This window comes from Bos grunniens, chromosome 16, assembly GCF_055505025.1.
Source record: "Bos grunniens cultivar Pamir isolate PY7600 chromosome 16, Bosgru_T2T1.0, whole genome shotgun sequence".
Taxonomy (NCBI): Eukaryota; Metazoa; Chordata; class Mammalia; order Artiodactyla; family Bovidae; genus Bos; species Bos grunniens.
Window position 1 is genome coordinate 53106373 of NC_141180.1, and position 15936 is coordinate 53122308.

General features: G+C 42.6%; 1 protein-coding gene and 1 long non-coding RNA gene across 2 annotated transcripts in view; one reads left to right on the plus strand and one right to left on the minus strand.

Annotated features, from left to right (window-relative positions):
- LOC147356841 (uncharacterized) overlaps positions 1–15936 on the minus strand; it is a 101035-nt gene that overhangs the window by 10359 nt on the left and 74740 nt on the right. The gene's annotated exons all lie outside the window — the stretch shown is intronic.
- Positions 12130–13851, plus strand: LOC147356842 (uncharacterized). Its single transcript, XR_015143561.1, has 2 exons — positions 12130–12248; positions 13424–13851. It is a non-coding gene; the product is annotated as an uncharacterized LOC147356842 (long non-coding RNA).

Consider the following 15936-nt stretch of genomic DNA (forward strand, 5'->3'; position numbering starts at 1 on the left):
TTGTAAAATGAATGCTTCGTGGTATCGAACTCCCCCTTCACCAAAACCTTATATATTGACCTTCCCACACTGCTGCTTTGGAGTGGTTTCTCAGAGCCATCTGAGATGCTGCCTCCTGGGCTGCAGTCCTCATTTTGCCCCCAAATTAATTCATAACTCTCAAATTGTACATCTTTGTTAGTCAACAGTGGGGTCAGCATACAGAGGTGAGGAAGACAGTGAGAAGCATGGGAGAAGACAAGATGAGGTTGAAGAACAGTAGCAGATAGTTTCAGAGAAGGCAATGGCACCCCACTCCAGTACTCTTGCCTGGAAAATTCCATGGGCGGAGGAGCCTGGTGGGCTGCCGTCTATGGGGTCTCACAGAGTCAGACACGACTGAAGCGACTTAGCAGCAACAGCAGCAGCAGATAGCTTAGTCTGTGACTTACCTTGCCTTTCCTTCCGTTTTATCTTTCGAACTCAGATCATTTTAGGAAATATATTTTAAATCTTAAGAGTTTCTGGAGATGTGTACAACTTACCACAGTTCCTTGACAAACAAAAGGGCAGTTTTCTTCTGAACTATGAAGACAAATTCATAGGAAGAAACATTTTTAGAAACATAATATCCATACCCACCAAAATAAAATGAGAATGTACACTTCTCAGTAGTGATTTTGACAATGTTATTTATTACTTAACAGTTGAAGAAAAAGAAGCATATGGTGCACAAACACCTTTCCAGGTCCATGGATGTGAATTTAAGAAGTTGTTTTGAAAAACATCTCAGTTCTATACTTAAATGTCTGCAAAACAGCTGCCACCACTGTACAATGTGACATTCTTGGTGGCATTTGGTAGATTGACAACAAAAGAAATTGGTACTGCATGTACCACTGATGTCATAGAAATAATTATACTACTGAACAGTTGCTGAAATCTATTTTTAACATAAATCTCAATAATAGACATATAAAAATGAAAGATTTTATAAACCTGTTATGAGAGAAAAAAGGTTCAAGTTTAGAGAATTAAAGTAGGCTAGGAATGTTCTTGCTAAAATTGATCTCTTAAAGGTCAAGAATGAGTACTTTCCAAATCCTCTTGCCTGTTATCAGTCTTCATCTTCCTTAACTTCTCTTTATCCGTCCTTTTTCTTGTAATTCTCTGCCTCCCTCTCTTGTACTTCTAAAATGTCACATTCTCCTGGTTCTTTTTCTGTTTCTCTGCATATGCTCCTGCCCTTCTCCTGCTGCCCTTGAACCAGTTGAGATAAGTGGTTAAGAAAGGTGTGTCTTGGAATCAGACACGCCTAGGATTGAACCCCAACCTTTTGAGTAGTTTTGGGAAATAACTGAATATCTGTACATCTCACTGTTCTTAGCTATCCAATCAAGATTAAAAGTACACTACTACAATGGACTTCCCTGGTGGCTCAGACGGTAAAGCGTCTACCATGCAGGAGACCCCAGTTCGAGCCCTGGTTGGGAAGATCCCCTGGAGAAGGAAATGGCAATCCACTCCAGTACTATTGCCTGGAAAATCCCATGGACAGAGGAGCCTGGTAGGCTACAGTCCACGGGGTCGCAAAGAGTCGGACATGACTGAGCAACTTCACTTTCACTACAATGTAAGCTCCCATCAAGACTACTCCTTTGTACAATTTCAGAGGGCCTCATTTCATTCCATGTAAATGCCCCATACCTCCAGAGTTTGTATAATATAGTGAGCATCCCTGGTTCCCTCGCTTGTTTAAGATTGATGAGGACAGATCCTATGTTTTGTTCGCCAACTGCTTAGAACACTGCCTGAAGCATAGTAAACACCCAGTAAATATGTACTGAACATCAGATCTGTCAGGATGAGTCACCCATGTTTCTATTTTGTCTTTTTGCTATGCCATCCTGGAGCATAACCTCTGTACTCAGTGTCCTATTGTGGTCCAGTATGGCTGTGGAGAGCCAGCCATTGCACCCAGCAGAGGAAAGGAGGAAGGGCAAAAACGCACACTGCCCAGCCGATCAAGTCTCCTTAATTAGTCTTCCAAGAAGTCACGCAAACCCCATCCGTTCACAACTTGTTGTCCTGAACTTAGCTATGTGACCCTATTTAACTGGAAGGGACTGGGAAATTAAGTTTTTGACTGGGGGTATTGCTGCTTCATGTGGAATCATGGTTCTCTCTTTTTTTTTTTTTTTTGAAAAAAAAAAGGGAGAATGTATTTACATTGGATGGGCAACTAGAAATCTCTGCCACAAAGCGCTTGGCACAACTCAGAGACCTTCCTTCCAGGACTCACCTCTCCAGTCTCTGCTTTCAGGACCCCAGCACTAGCGGAGGGCACTTCTCTGTGAAGAAATTTGTCACAATTTTGGAAAAACTAATGTCTGAAAATTTTTGTTTGTTATTTTGTCTTTTCTTTGGTTCTAACAATCATTTTCCTGTGACTTTAACCAATTTGTATAGTTCCACTCCATAAAAAAAAAATATTGTGTTTTCAATATAACCATGGATGTTTTATTGAGTGATTGGGTAATAGCCCTTCAAATTTTAAAAAGACCCATTATGTGACGATGAAATCTTGTTGTCTTCAAACTGAATATATTCTGTTCTTTAAACTTTTCTTCATGAGATACTACCCTCTTATTCTTACTCCTCATCAAGTTGTCATTGGCCTTTCTAAAACGTGGCTCCCAGGAGAGTGTAGGATATTCCAGATCTGGGCCAGCCAGTGAACTTGGGGAACTAACTGTTCCTGTTTTTCCCAACACCTAAGGTTGAACTAACTTCTTTGCCAACTGCATTATACTATTGGTTCACTTGGAGCTTGCAGCTACTAAACTATCGGTTATTTTTCACATGAATCCGTATTAAGATAAGTTCTCCCATTTGTACTTTGTAGTATTTTTAACATGAATGAATTTATATTTGACCTGGCTATACTTTCTCTTTAGTGTATATGTTAAATCTTTAAGAATTTTTGTTCTGCCCCTCCAAGTATTCTCTATCTCTACCCATCTCTCTCCCAGCTTCATGTCACCCACAGATCTGAGCAACCTTCCTTCTAAATCTTTACGCAGGTCAAACCATTTGGCAGAAAATTGGTACAGTGGTAGATAATAAGAAATCACCTTTTTAGTTAACACTAACCCATTGTCATCAGTCCTGGATGTTCATTGGAAGGACTGATGCTGAAGCTGAAACTCCGATACTTTGGCCACCTCATGCGAAGAGTTGACTCATTGGAAAAGACCCTGATGCTTGGAGGGATTGGGGGCAAGAGGAGAAGGGGACGACAGAGGATGAGATGGCTGGATGGCATCACTGACTCAATGGACGTGAGTCTGAGTGAACTCCAGGAGTTGGTGATGGACAGGGAGGCCTGGCGTGCGATTCATGGGGTCGAAAAGAGTTGGACACGACTGAGTGACTGAACTGAACTGAACTGAACCCATTGTCATGTGAGGCAACTAGTTTCTTTCAAAGTCATGTTCCAAGGCTTGGGTGCATTTCATTGGAAAAGATCAATAGAGTAAATAGAAAAAGGAGGAAACTTACAAAATGAGGATCTGCAAGAAAAAAGAAAATATAGGTCTTTTTCCCTCCCGTTGTCCTTACGAGAGATGGGCAAGACCAGAGCATTACAGGTGACCTCCCCATGTGGTTTTGTGTTTCAGGACAGGGACCTAGCCCCAGAATGCTCCCCCTTCTTTCGGGGCAAGTCTGCAAATAAACTGATTGGTCATCTGGCAGTGTGGCTTTGGATGCCGGCTCTTCTTGGGAGCTCGCTGAAGAAGCAGGCAGCCAGCACCTGCAGACCGTGGGCCCGTGGCATACTGCAGCCCTGTCTCCTCATGGAAGGGTGCCAGAGGCACATCCCACTGACCACTGGAGAAGGGGTGCCCCAAATCCCAGCTGACTTGCTGACCAGACAACCTAGAGAGAGTTCCCAAGTTCATTGTTGCCCAATTCCGCCACTTCCATCACACCCGATAATTAAAAGATTCCTTGGATTTAGTCTTTTATTCAGGTACAAATTCACCTAAGAATATTGACCTCCAAAAGGAGATGTGATCTATCTATCATCTATCTTTCTATCTATCCACAATGGAATTATTAGCCATAATAAAATAATTAAATAATGCAATTTTGTATCAACATTAATGGACCTAGAGATTACCATACTGAGTGAAGTAAGTCAAAGACAAACACCATGTGGTATCACTCACATGTGAAATCTATAAAAATGAAACAAATGAACTTATTACAAAACAGAAATAGACTCATCGACATAGAACACAACCTTACGGTTACCAAAGGGGAAACGGCAGGGGAGGGAGGGATAAATTAGGAGTTTAGGATTAACTGGTACACACTACTATATATAAAACAGATAAGTAGCAAGGACCTACTATTATATATAAAGAAATATATGATATATGGATTTTATATATATATATATATAATATTATGGTTTCTTCTGAGAACCCTCCTCCTGGAGACCACAGATCCCTGGTGTGGCTGGTCCTTCAGCTGACTGTTTACAAGCTTCCTGCCCCGCACTCCCAATTCAGGTTCTGTTTTCGACAAAGTATCTCTAGCCCCTTCCTGCTGTAGATGCCTCATTCTGGCAGAATGTCTTCTTGAAAAAAGTTCTTTTCAGCTGACTTACAGCTGGCTCTTCAAACTTCAGAGAACCCATGTCAGATTTTTCCAGGAGGGTTTTCTCAGGCAATTCCTTTCTCGTTGGCTTGAGGTGAAGGGAAAGCCTCCCTCCCCGCTGAGGGTGGGGCAGGTGGAGACACTGGCAGCTCTCTGCCAGCCTTTGAAACACCCTGTGTGTTCTCGGCCTTTCCTCGTGGACCTGCTCAGCTGCTGATGAGCAAAGGGCCGCAGCTGGTTCCATAGTCTCTACGCTTGCAGTGTTGCACCTGCAGTTCTTGGCTTCTGAACTTGCTCTAAAACGTTCAGACCAGAGGAACAGTTGTGTTTAACATCCTGTTACACAAAGATCTTTGTAAAGAGATACAGAGCAGAGGGAAATAAAGTGATGCAGTGGAGACAGAAAGGCTCTGATGCTGATTTTGCTTATTGGGCACCTGTTTTGCACCAAGCACTATACTAGGTTCTATGTACAGGCTACACTATTTAATCTTCATATCAACCCTGTGGAGTACGTACTATTCCTGTCTGCACCCAGCACACTCTTGCCATTTTACAAATAAGGAAACTGAAGTTAATACCTTTATCAAGAATACAAAATGACTTACGTGATTTCCAAACCCACACATTTAACCCCCATGCCACACAGCCTTCAGAGAAGTAGGGAGAAAGATGACAGTTCTATAGGAACCTTTAAGAAAAGAGTCAGTCAATTGTCTCTAAGCCCAGAGAGAAAGAATTCGGGTTCACACTGCTTTTGAGAATGTGACTGGGAGCCCCACTGACTCAGGCCGCTGATGCAGTAACAGAAATTTGCCATCTTAGGAAACTGTCATGTCAGAACCAAACTCTCCTGTCCACTGTTCCAGGTCCCTATCAGTCATGCCATTACAGGGACCTTCCACTCCACCAAAATAATTGTTTTCTTGGCCCAAGAATGCCGAGCTCACTTCCTTCTCAATTCAGAACTTTAGGGTATGGCATACTTCCAGGCTAAAAAAATCATCCAATTTTTCTTTAGCAATCTATATTTGTCACTGTATTTCAAGAGCCAACTCAGAACTCAAATCATGAATTGGATTGGTGGTATTCACCCTCAGCATTCATTTTTACTTTCCCCGTTTTTCCCTAGGGACCAAAAATAAAGATGCAAAGATGTGCAATTGGCTGTTATGACCACTAGATGGGGATCTAATGATGGCAAGATGAAATGCTGACTCAGTTTCCGAAAAGAAACCAGAAAACTGATAAATTTAGAGGTTGAGCTTAGAGGCTGAAGTTTACAAATTGCTCGACAAGGTCTGAGATATATGTTGGAACAATTACATATTCCATCATTTTCTTCATGAAGAAATCAAAACCCAAGAATGTAAAGCAATTTATCAAAGGGTAAAAGCTAAATCATTAATGTCATCTTGAAATTGCCTTATTCCATTTTTTAATACTTTCAGTGTATTTTTCTAACAAAACTTTAGATAGCAGCAAGGATATTTAAGAATTTAACATCACTACAAAATACTTAGAATTAACAATATCACCAGCCATGGAAATCATTTTTGAGCACCTAACATGTGTTAATGGAGAAGGCAATGGCACCCCACTCCAGTGCTCTTGCCTGGAAAACCCCATGGACAGAGGAGCCTGGAAGGCTGCAATCCATGGGGTCGCTGAGGGTCGGACACGACTGAGAGACTTCACTTTCACTTTTCACTTTCATGCGTTGGAGAAGGAAATGGCAATCCACTCCATGTTCTTGCCTGGAGAATCCCAGGGACGGGGGAGCCTGGTGGGCTGCCGTCTATGGGGTCGCAGAGTCGGACACGACTGAAGCGACTTAGCAGCTTAGCAGCAACATGTGTTAAACATTTTGTGTGTGTGTGCTCAGTTTTGTCCTACAGTTTTGTCCAACTCTTTGTCCAACTCATGGACTGTAGTCTACCAGGCTCCTCTGTCTATGGAATTTTCCAAGCGAAAATACTGAAGTGGGTTGTCAGTTCCTACTCCAGGGGATCTTTCTAACCCAGGGATTGAACCCACATTGTAACAGGAGGGAACGAGGCAGGGCACAACTTTTGAAAGAACGGCATAGCCCAAGGACACAATGTAAACTGATTAGAATTAAATGGAACCAAGAGGGCAGACAAGTCTAGACCCTGATCCTCAATCAGCAAGCCAAATGACACACCCAGAGGTGCCAAGACACTGTCAAAAGACCGAGGAGTGAGTGGTGGCCCAATTCTTGGAAAGCTCCACCCCTTCCCCCAAAATAGATGGAATAATCCTCCCACTCATTAGCATATGAAATTACCAGCCTATAAAAACTAACTAGCCACTTTTTGCTGCAATGGTCCACACTGTCTGTGGAGTGTACTTCTCTGTGAATCTGCATAAATCCACTTCTTACCTATCACTTTATCTCTCATTGAGTTCTTTCTGTGATGAGACATCAAGAACCTGAGCTTCATTAGGTCCTGAAACCAGGTACCATTGGTTTTGGCTGGGTCTGAGTCCCAGCCATGTAGGTTCGTGTCCCAAGCAAGGTTTTGGCTGGGTTCAAGTCCCAACCATATAGGTTTGAGTCCCAGCACGTGGGTTCAAGTCCCAATCTGAGGTAAATTGTTTCAACATCTCTTGCATCTCCTGCATTGGCAGGCAGATTCTTTACCACTGTGCCACCTGGGAAGCTCCTGTGAAACATTTTAGGTGATGCTTTATATTCATTTGCCTTTGGTACCCTGGGCTGGACCCTTTCTGGCTTCAGACACAGACAGCAGCCAGACCAGAGCTGCTGCTACTGCTAAGTCACTTCAGTCGTGTCCGACTCTGTGCGACCCCACAGACGGCAGCCCACCAGGCTCCCCGGTCCCTGGGATTCTCCAGGCAAGAACACTGGAGTGGGTTGCCACTTCCTTCTCCAATGACCAGCACTAGTGACCACCAGCCCACAGTGCAGGGGCCCAAGAGCTTCCCTCACAGAAAGTGACATTAGCCTGGGAATGGGCCATTCAGCAAACTCAGCATTCACTCCTGCAGATGCTGGGCTGGCCACTGGGGTCCAAAGATGAAATGGGCCTGGTCCCCATCCTGGATCTCAACCTGAGGTAGAAAGGAGTAACACGCTAACGAGTACACATTGATTTGTGTGAATATTTGTTCACTGGACTTAGCGCCACAAACACTGGGGCTCTTTCTGTTTTGCTCATACTGAATGCCTGATACGGTGTTCACACATGGAAACCTCTCTGTAAATGTTCCCTGAATAGGTGAATATTGAACTTTGGTAAGGAGACAGCACTCACTGCTTATATACATACTTCAGGATTATAGTAAAAAAACAAACAAACTTGCCTTCTCTGTCTTTAAGGTTCTCGTAGGGCCCTCAGAGACAGTATAGAAGGAACACTCGTGCAGGAGAGTGGCTGATGATGGCCAAGGCTCATGACTCATGCACCTTCATACCAATGGAATGTCCATGGTTACAAGATGCGTCATCCCCACCGGGAAAGCCCACTACTCTGCTGGTCTGGTTACTTTTCCAGTTCACCTAAGTAATCCAAATGCAGTGTGGACACTCCATGTGCTAGTTCCAGCTTCCAAGGTACATTAGACAGTGCTCCACCATCTGTCCCTCACCAGGGGTGTGGGTTGTGGGGCGTAAAAGAAAGCAGGACCCTGTGGGGCTCCTGGGCACGCAAGCCTGTCCATGTTCCCTGTGTCCCATTTGTCCGGAATACACTCTAACATCCATGTCCTTCCTTGAGTTCCAAAGGACAGAGTCGAACAGTTACTAATCAGGGATGGGAGAGGGATGAGGAGACAAGGGAAGGGCGACCAGCAAACAGTATGGAGCCTGGGGGCAGGGTCCTTGTTCCACCTCAAGGGATACACATAACAATACATTTGAGCTCCTTTATAGAACTAAAGTGTTAGCTGCTCAGTTGTGTCTGATTCTTTGCGACCCCATGGACTATCCCATGAGGCTCCTCTGTCCATGGAATTCTCCAGGCAAGAATACTGGAGTGGTTAGCCATATCCTTCTCCAGGGATCTTCTGGACCCAGGGATCAAACCCGTATCTCCTGCACTGAGTCAGATTCTATACTGTCTGAGCCACCAGGGAAGCCCAGCTACCAGGGAACTAAGACACCCCAACAAATGGAATATATTAGCATTCTTCATTCCAGTGAAAGTGAAAGTGTTAGTCGTTCAGTTGTGTCCAACTCTTGGCGATCCATGGCCTGTAGCCCACCAGGCTCCTCTGTCCGTGTGATTCTCCAGGCAAGAATACTGGAGTGGGTAGCCATTCCCTTCTCCAGAGGATTTTCCCAGCCCAGGGATCGAACCCATATTTCCAGCATTGCAGGCAGATTCTTTACCATCTGAGTCACCAGGGAAGCCCCTTCATTCCAAAGAAGGTCACAGTGTGATAACCTGGAAAAGCTCATCAGGAGACCACCTGAGGCCAGATTAAAGGAATAAAAAGCCTGCAGACACCCTAATCCTTATTAGCAAGCCCACCCTTGAACCACTGCTATGAAACTCCTCACCAAATCCTCCCAGATTGGGACACAGTTTTTCAGGGACACTGTTGCATCTCCCTTTGCCTAGTAAAAGCTATTGTTCTACTCCACCGAAAACTCTGTCTTCAAGATTCGATTCGGCACTGGTGCACAAAGACCAAGTTCTTGGCATCATGCAGAATAACATGGTGACCCTTCTGTCATCACACGTGAACATTGTCAGGACAATGATTGGGCAAGCTCTGGAGATAAATATTTCATAGGTGAACGCTTTCAATCCAGCGCTAGATTCCAAGTGTGAATATGGCGTCATCACTTTGGAAAATAATCTTGTCAACAAGGGAATGTTTTTGGTTTAAGATCACTGATTCACTCACTCTCTCTTGCTATTTCTTCTTAAGCAGATTCTGACAAAAACCCACCTGCACAACCATCTCACCAAGTTGAAAGTCTCTGATTGTGATCATTTTTCATAATTAACATGATTAAGGAGCAAAAGCCCCCTTCCCCTCTCAAAAGCTCTTCAGGACCAGAGCTACAAGTTTAAGCTACCTTAGCATAATAAGGCATCTGTTTGGAGCCTGAAGGGAATTCCATTCAAATATGGAATTAATTATTCCAGCTAAACAGTAATTGGGCACAGTTTAGGGGTCTTGTATAATACTCAATTGAGATATGAAGGAAGAACCAACTTACATTTCAAAAATTTTAGCCACATGAATGTGCCTGAGTGAACACTATCTTCTTCTCAGCCTCCAGGCCCTCAGCTGTCCACTCCACACAAAGAGAAGGCACTTTGGCATTAGCTCAGGTGAGCATTCAAGGAGAAAGGCTGACTCTGATGTACGGTGAGACACACCAAGGAATACTATGTAGAGATAAATACAATCACGACTCCTAGCTTTAAAAAAACTCGGCGTCAATATGGGGAACCTTGTGAAAAATTGTTTTGTAAAAGTATAAATTGAGCTATCTAAATACTAAGAATCACTTCATGATTTATTAGCAACCAAATGTTATAAAGAGAAGTCCTAACGGAGCCGCTGTAAGTCAGACTAGCCAGCTACAACCTCACAGGTGAGGCAGGGCCGCAGACAGCCCTTGAAGAAAGACTGAGCAGTAGTTCTTTTTTTATCTTCTGTATTTGGCCACAAAGTCTGATTTTTTTTTTTTTTTTTTAAGCACCTAGAGTCTGATTGTTCCAGGGAAGTCTGGTGTTACTTTTTATTGTGACAATGGCTATTTTCCCAGTATAATAGTCAAGTTCCATCTGACAATTTTTTTAATTAATTGATTTATTTTGGGGCCGCACTGGGTCCTAGTTGCTGCATACGAGCTTTCTCTAGTGCAGCAGTGGGGGCTACTCTCCATTGCCGTGCGCAGGCTTCTTATCATAGTGGCTTCTCTCCTTGTGGAGCACGGGCTCTAGGGCACAGCCTTTGTAGTTGTCGTATACAGGCTTAGTTGCTCCGTAGCATGCGGAATCTTCCCAGACCAGGAATCAAACCCTTATCCCCTGCATTAGCTGGCAGATTCTTATCCCCTGTACCAACATGGAAGTCCTGATAATTATTTATTTACTGGATTTGTTAGTGCTCCCATCAATTTCAGCAGAGCTGTCTTGATCTGAAGCATCGTCCAGGGCTGAGGTTAGTTGAGCATCCACACCTCCAGGTCCCCTAAGTTCTCCTGCTGAGCTCTGACCACTCAGACCCTTTCTGCCCTATCTCAGCCAGAGATGTCCTGCCAAACAGCACCCAGAACTACCCAGTCTCTTCCCCATCAATCCTGTATGGCAAGCTCTGAGTTGGCACAGGGACCACAGAGAGGATTAGGATGGGTATTTGTAGACTAGAGAGGCACACAGTCACATAAATTTCAGCTTAACATCATGGGTTCAGTAATGGTGGCAACCTAAGGAAGCATGGAGGGAGTTCAAGAAGGCTTCCTGGCAGAAGTAGTACAGGAAATGAGAAAGTAAGAAGCTGAGGAAGAGAGCTGATGGGGTGGGCATTACCAGATGAGAGAACATCATGAACAAAGACAGGGAGGTGAAAAAGTTGGTGGCATTGCGGTGGTATGCGGTGCTGGCTCTTCTGCAAGAGCTGGTTGGAGACAGTCAAGAATTTCCAGTTGCTATATTCAAAGTCCTGTGATAAACCATAATAAAAAAATATGAAAAGGAATGTATATATGTATACCTGAATCACTTCGCTGTACAGCAGAAATTAACACATTGTAAATCAACTATACTTCAATAAAATAAATTTAAAAAAAAAGAGTTTCCAGTTGTTAAACCTTTGGTGGCTTGAAGTTGGCTTTCGCAGGAATATTTATACCATGGAAACTGGCAAATGCTACAAATAAGGACATTTTTATGTATTAGAAAACCAGTTTATCAGCACACCATTGGACTTTAATGTGAAGAAGTAACAGCAATTTGTTAATTTTGGAAGTAACGGGACTCTTGGTTAAAAGGAACAGAAGTTTATGTTAAGGATAGTGGGCTATCTTATAGATTTCAAGGAAATGGCAGGCCTTTAGAGAAAGGTATAACCAAGAACCTGAACACTGACCAGAGCTTCTGGCTTTCAGCTCTGCTTTCTTCTGGTATCTGTCTGTATCTCTCTCTCGTTTTCCTCTCTCTCCCTCCTACTCTCTCATCCTCCTCATCTGTTACAGTTCCAGATGTCAGGAAACATCACTGACATGATTCTTAAAATTTAAATATGACAGTTTGAGCTACTGGAAAACACTCATTTCTCCTTCTCTGTTCCAGTTCCAAAATGTCTTACAGAAGGATTGCAATTCACTCACTTTGACCAGATGTTCCCTTCTGAACCAATCAACTGTAACAGAGGAGGTATGACTCAGAGAAAGAACTAATATAGTCCTTATCTTGCCAATCAAAACCAATCAGCTGTGGTCAAAGTTTGCATACAGCCCTGCTTACAAGGTAGCCATGTGTGGAGGAGATGGTGGTGGGGAGTGGGTGGGTAGCGAATCCTAGAAGGAAGGATGTACTGGGCAGAAAAGCAATAGGTTTCAAGATGGAGAAGGAGTGTAGCAGGAGGTAAGCTGGAAGGTAGGTAGACTTCGGCATGGCAGACTTGGACTTTATCCAGTGGATGACTCAGAGGACAGGACCAGGGCACCTGGGGAAGGATATGGCAATCAGATTTCTATTTTCAATAGATTGCCATGGTTGTGCCATAAAGGTTGGGTATATGACAGGTCAGACTGTGGCAGAGAGGGCAATCAGAAGATAACTACTGTAGTCCAGGCAAGGATTGACAACTTATTTCATCTCACCTTATGCATATAACTGTGCTTTATTTCATCTTTTTCTCTTTGCTGGCTTCATCATATTACTCCTCATTTTTTTCTCCCCTTCATTAAGTCGCAGATGGTTACTATTTTGGGGGGCTCCAAAATCACTGCAGATGGTGATTGCAGCCATGAAATTAAAAGACGCTTACTCCTTAGAAGGAAAGTTATGACCAACCTAGATAGCATATTGAAAAGCAGAGACATCACTTTTCCAACAAAGGTCCATCTAGTCAAGGCTATGGTTTTTCCAGTAGTCATGTATGGATGTGAGAGTTGGACTGTGAATAAAGCTGAGCGCTAAAGAATTGATGCTTTTGAACTGTGGTGTTGGAGAAGATTCTTGAGAATCCCTTGGACTGCAAGGAGATCCAACCAGTCCATTCTAAAGGAGAACAGTCCTGGATGTTCTTTGGAAGGACTGATGCTAAAGCTGAAACTCCAATACTTTGGCCACCTCATGCGAAGGGTTGACTCATTGGAAAAGACTCTGATGCTGGGAGGGATTGGGGGCAGGAGGAGAAGGGGATGACAGAGGATGAAATGGCTGGATGGCATCACCAACTCAATGGACATGAGTTTGGGTGAACTCCAGTAGTTGGTGATGGACAGGGGGGCCTGGTGTGCTGTGATTCATGGGGTCGCAAAGAGTCGGACACGACTGAGCGACTGAACTGAACTATACTGGTGGTTGTCTTCCTTCACCCAAAAGTCATAAGCAAACTTATTTTTTCCCTCTGATTTATATCAAACAAGATGTAAGCAATTTCTACAAGTAAAGCCTTGTAATCCCCTATTGTTGCTTCCCTTGATAAGAAGAGACCTTTAAGAAGTCATTACTGCCCAACTTTTTCCCTTGACCTTCAGAATTCTCTCCTCCAAAGGCTTATTATTATGGTTTAATATAGCTTATTTTATCCCATTTTAATACAGAAGCAGCATCATGTGGGATTCAGAATAACAAATAGGAGGAAGGAGAATGAATTGAAATAGACAAGACTGGAAAAGCAAGAGAGTCAGGGGAAAAACCATGATGACCTGGAACTCAACGTTGAGCTGGAAGGAGAGAGATTACACTTGAACCAACTAGAGGCTCCAGAGCAGAGCAGCAGAAGAGGAGAAAGGAGAGGAAAGTTCAACATGCATTTGAATTACCATTGCTTATTAACCTCTACTTCTTTGTTGGACTGTGTTTTTACCAAGGCTGATCCTTCTGGGGTCCCTGATGTATACAGGTTATAAATTGCTAAGTCTCTTTGTTAAAGTTATTATTTTGAGAATCCATCCAGTAAAATTTTGAATTTTTTAAAATTGAAATAGAGATACAGAAAAAACAAAGTGAACAGCTTGATGAATCTTCATGGTCTGAACAGAATATACCTGTGTACCCAGCATTCAAATTCAAAAGTAATTTATTACATACACCTAGGAAGCCCCTTCTGTGCTGCCTTTTGATCACTACTAACTCAAAAGATAAGCTTGCTTCTAACAGGACAGATAGGTTTTTCCGTGTTTTTTGTACTCTTTGTCTATAAATTAATTCACATGATATGTTCTCATTTGGAGCCAGCTCCTTTGGTTCAACATTATTCACAGGATATTCATCCATATGGTAGTAAGAAGTTAGAAATCACTCATTCTTATTGATATGTAGAATTCCATTGGGCTAATATGCTATAATTGATTTATTCTTCTGTTGATGAGCATTTGGGTTGTGTCCAGTTTGAGGCTACTATGAATAGAGTTGCTAAGACCCATCCAGTTAATATGAAAACTAGTACTGATTCTTTATTTTCTAAATTATGCATTTATTTGGCATCAAGGAGTAGGTTTTTTGATTTAAAAATCAAAAATTTTAACCAGTCCTTTAATTTAGCTACTCCAATCTTGATCAGAGAACTGGGAAGGGCTATGGAGCATGAGACAGGTTGCAAGGGAGGGCGGGGTTGGGGTGCAGAGAACAATATAATAAAAGAAAATAAAATTTTGCCTCTGGCCAAATGGGATTCATTTGCAAGGCAAGATCCCAAAACTATAGAGCACCTTAATCTCCTTGGGACATTCTGCCTCCTTAAATTCAGGCTCTTCTTTTACACCCAGCTTCACACAATAATAGTAGAACAATACAATGTTTCATTTAATCCATCATTAACATGCCATGGCCACACTTCCCTCAGCATCTGCCTATATTTCCATTTTTGTTGGACAGACAACAAATCCAAAATTTAATTATTCATTAGTTGAGAGAGACACTATCATATATTAAATTGCTTCCCTCCATCCATTTTTTTTTCTTTATATCTCCATATGTATTTGCCTTTGAGATTGGAACTGAGCCTATTCATTATGCAGGAAACAAAATAAAAAATGATCTCTAAATAAAGCAATGCACAGTGGGTCCTCAGAGTTCGTTAGAAACGCACGCACACAGAGTTTTCCACTGTAAGAATTTTCTACCTTATTAGAGTTGACATTTAGCCCAGCCCTACATCTGAATTATAGAAAATGACTCTTTTAAAATAAATTGGCAGAGTACTGATGACCTTGCCATCTGTGTGAATTATTTTAACTTTGCTGTCTAATGAAAAATATACTAGCAAATGTTGCATTCCCATCTCATGGCTTTACCCATAACCATATTTTCCTGTTTCCTACTTGCAATGAAAGAGGGGTGGGGGAAGACAGTGGGGAGTATAGGAGGATGACCGAAGATAGGAACAGGCTACTTATATCTGTCATTGACTGAATTATGACAATGGCATCATGTAGATTTCACAGGTGCAGTTAAGAGGCAGGTGGAAATATTTATAATTTGCAGTAAACACTGTCAGCCTGGCAATTGACTCTCTATAACCACCGTATAAATACTGTGGTTAGGATGAGAATTTGGGAGGAAAGTTCTGCCAACAAACCTAAACAATTTTCCTGCATCACTGATCAGTTCTTCATTTGGAAAGGGAAATGTTTGATATGAAAATCTTTGCATTTTAAAGTAGCTTTGAGTCCCGGAAAGAATGCTGATCAAGAGCCCAAAGAACTGAATGCCAGTCCTTTCTCTCCCACGTCTTAGTTGTTTGACACTTGACAAGTCACAGCCTCTCCAAGTCTCCGCTTCTTTGTTGCTGCTGCTGCTAAGTCACTTCAGTCCTGTCCGACTCTGTGCGACCCCATAGACAGCCGCCCACCAGGCTCCTCCGTCCATGGGATTTTCCAGGCAAGAGTACTGGAGTGGGTTGCCATTGCCTTCTCCAGCTTCTTTGCTAATGATTCTCAAATAAAGAAGATGATCAATGTGAAATTCTTCTCTGTAAATGATTCAGCCCTGGCCCTAGTCAACAAAGATTGTGACAAGATATTTCCTTTTGGAAGATGTGTCTTTCAGCAATAAGTACCAGCTAATAATATCAATGTTTGTATTCTGTCCTTCTGTTAATTTTTCTCTTCTT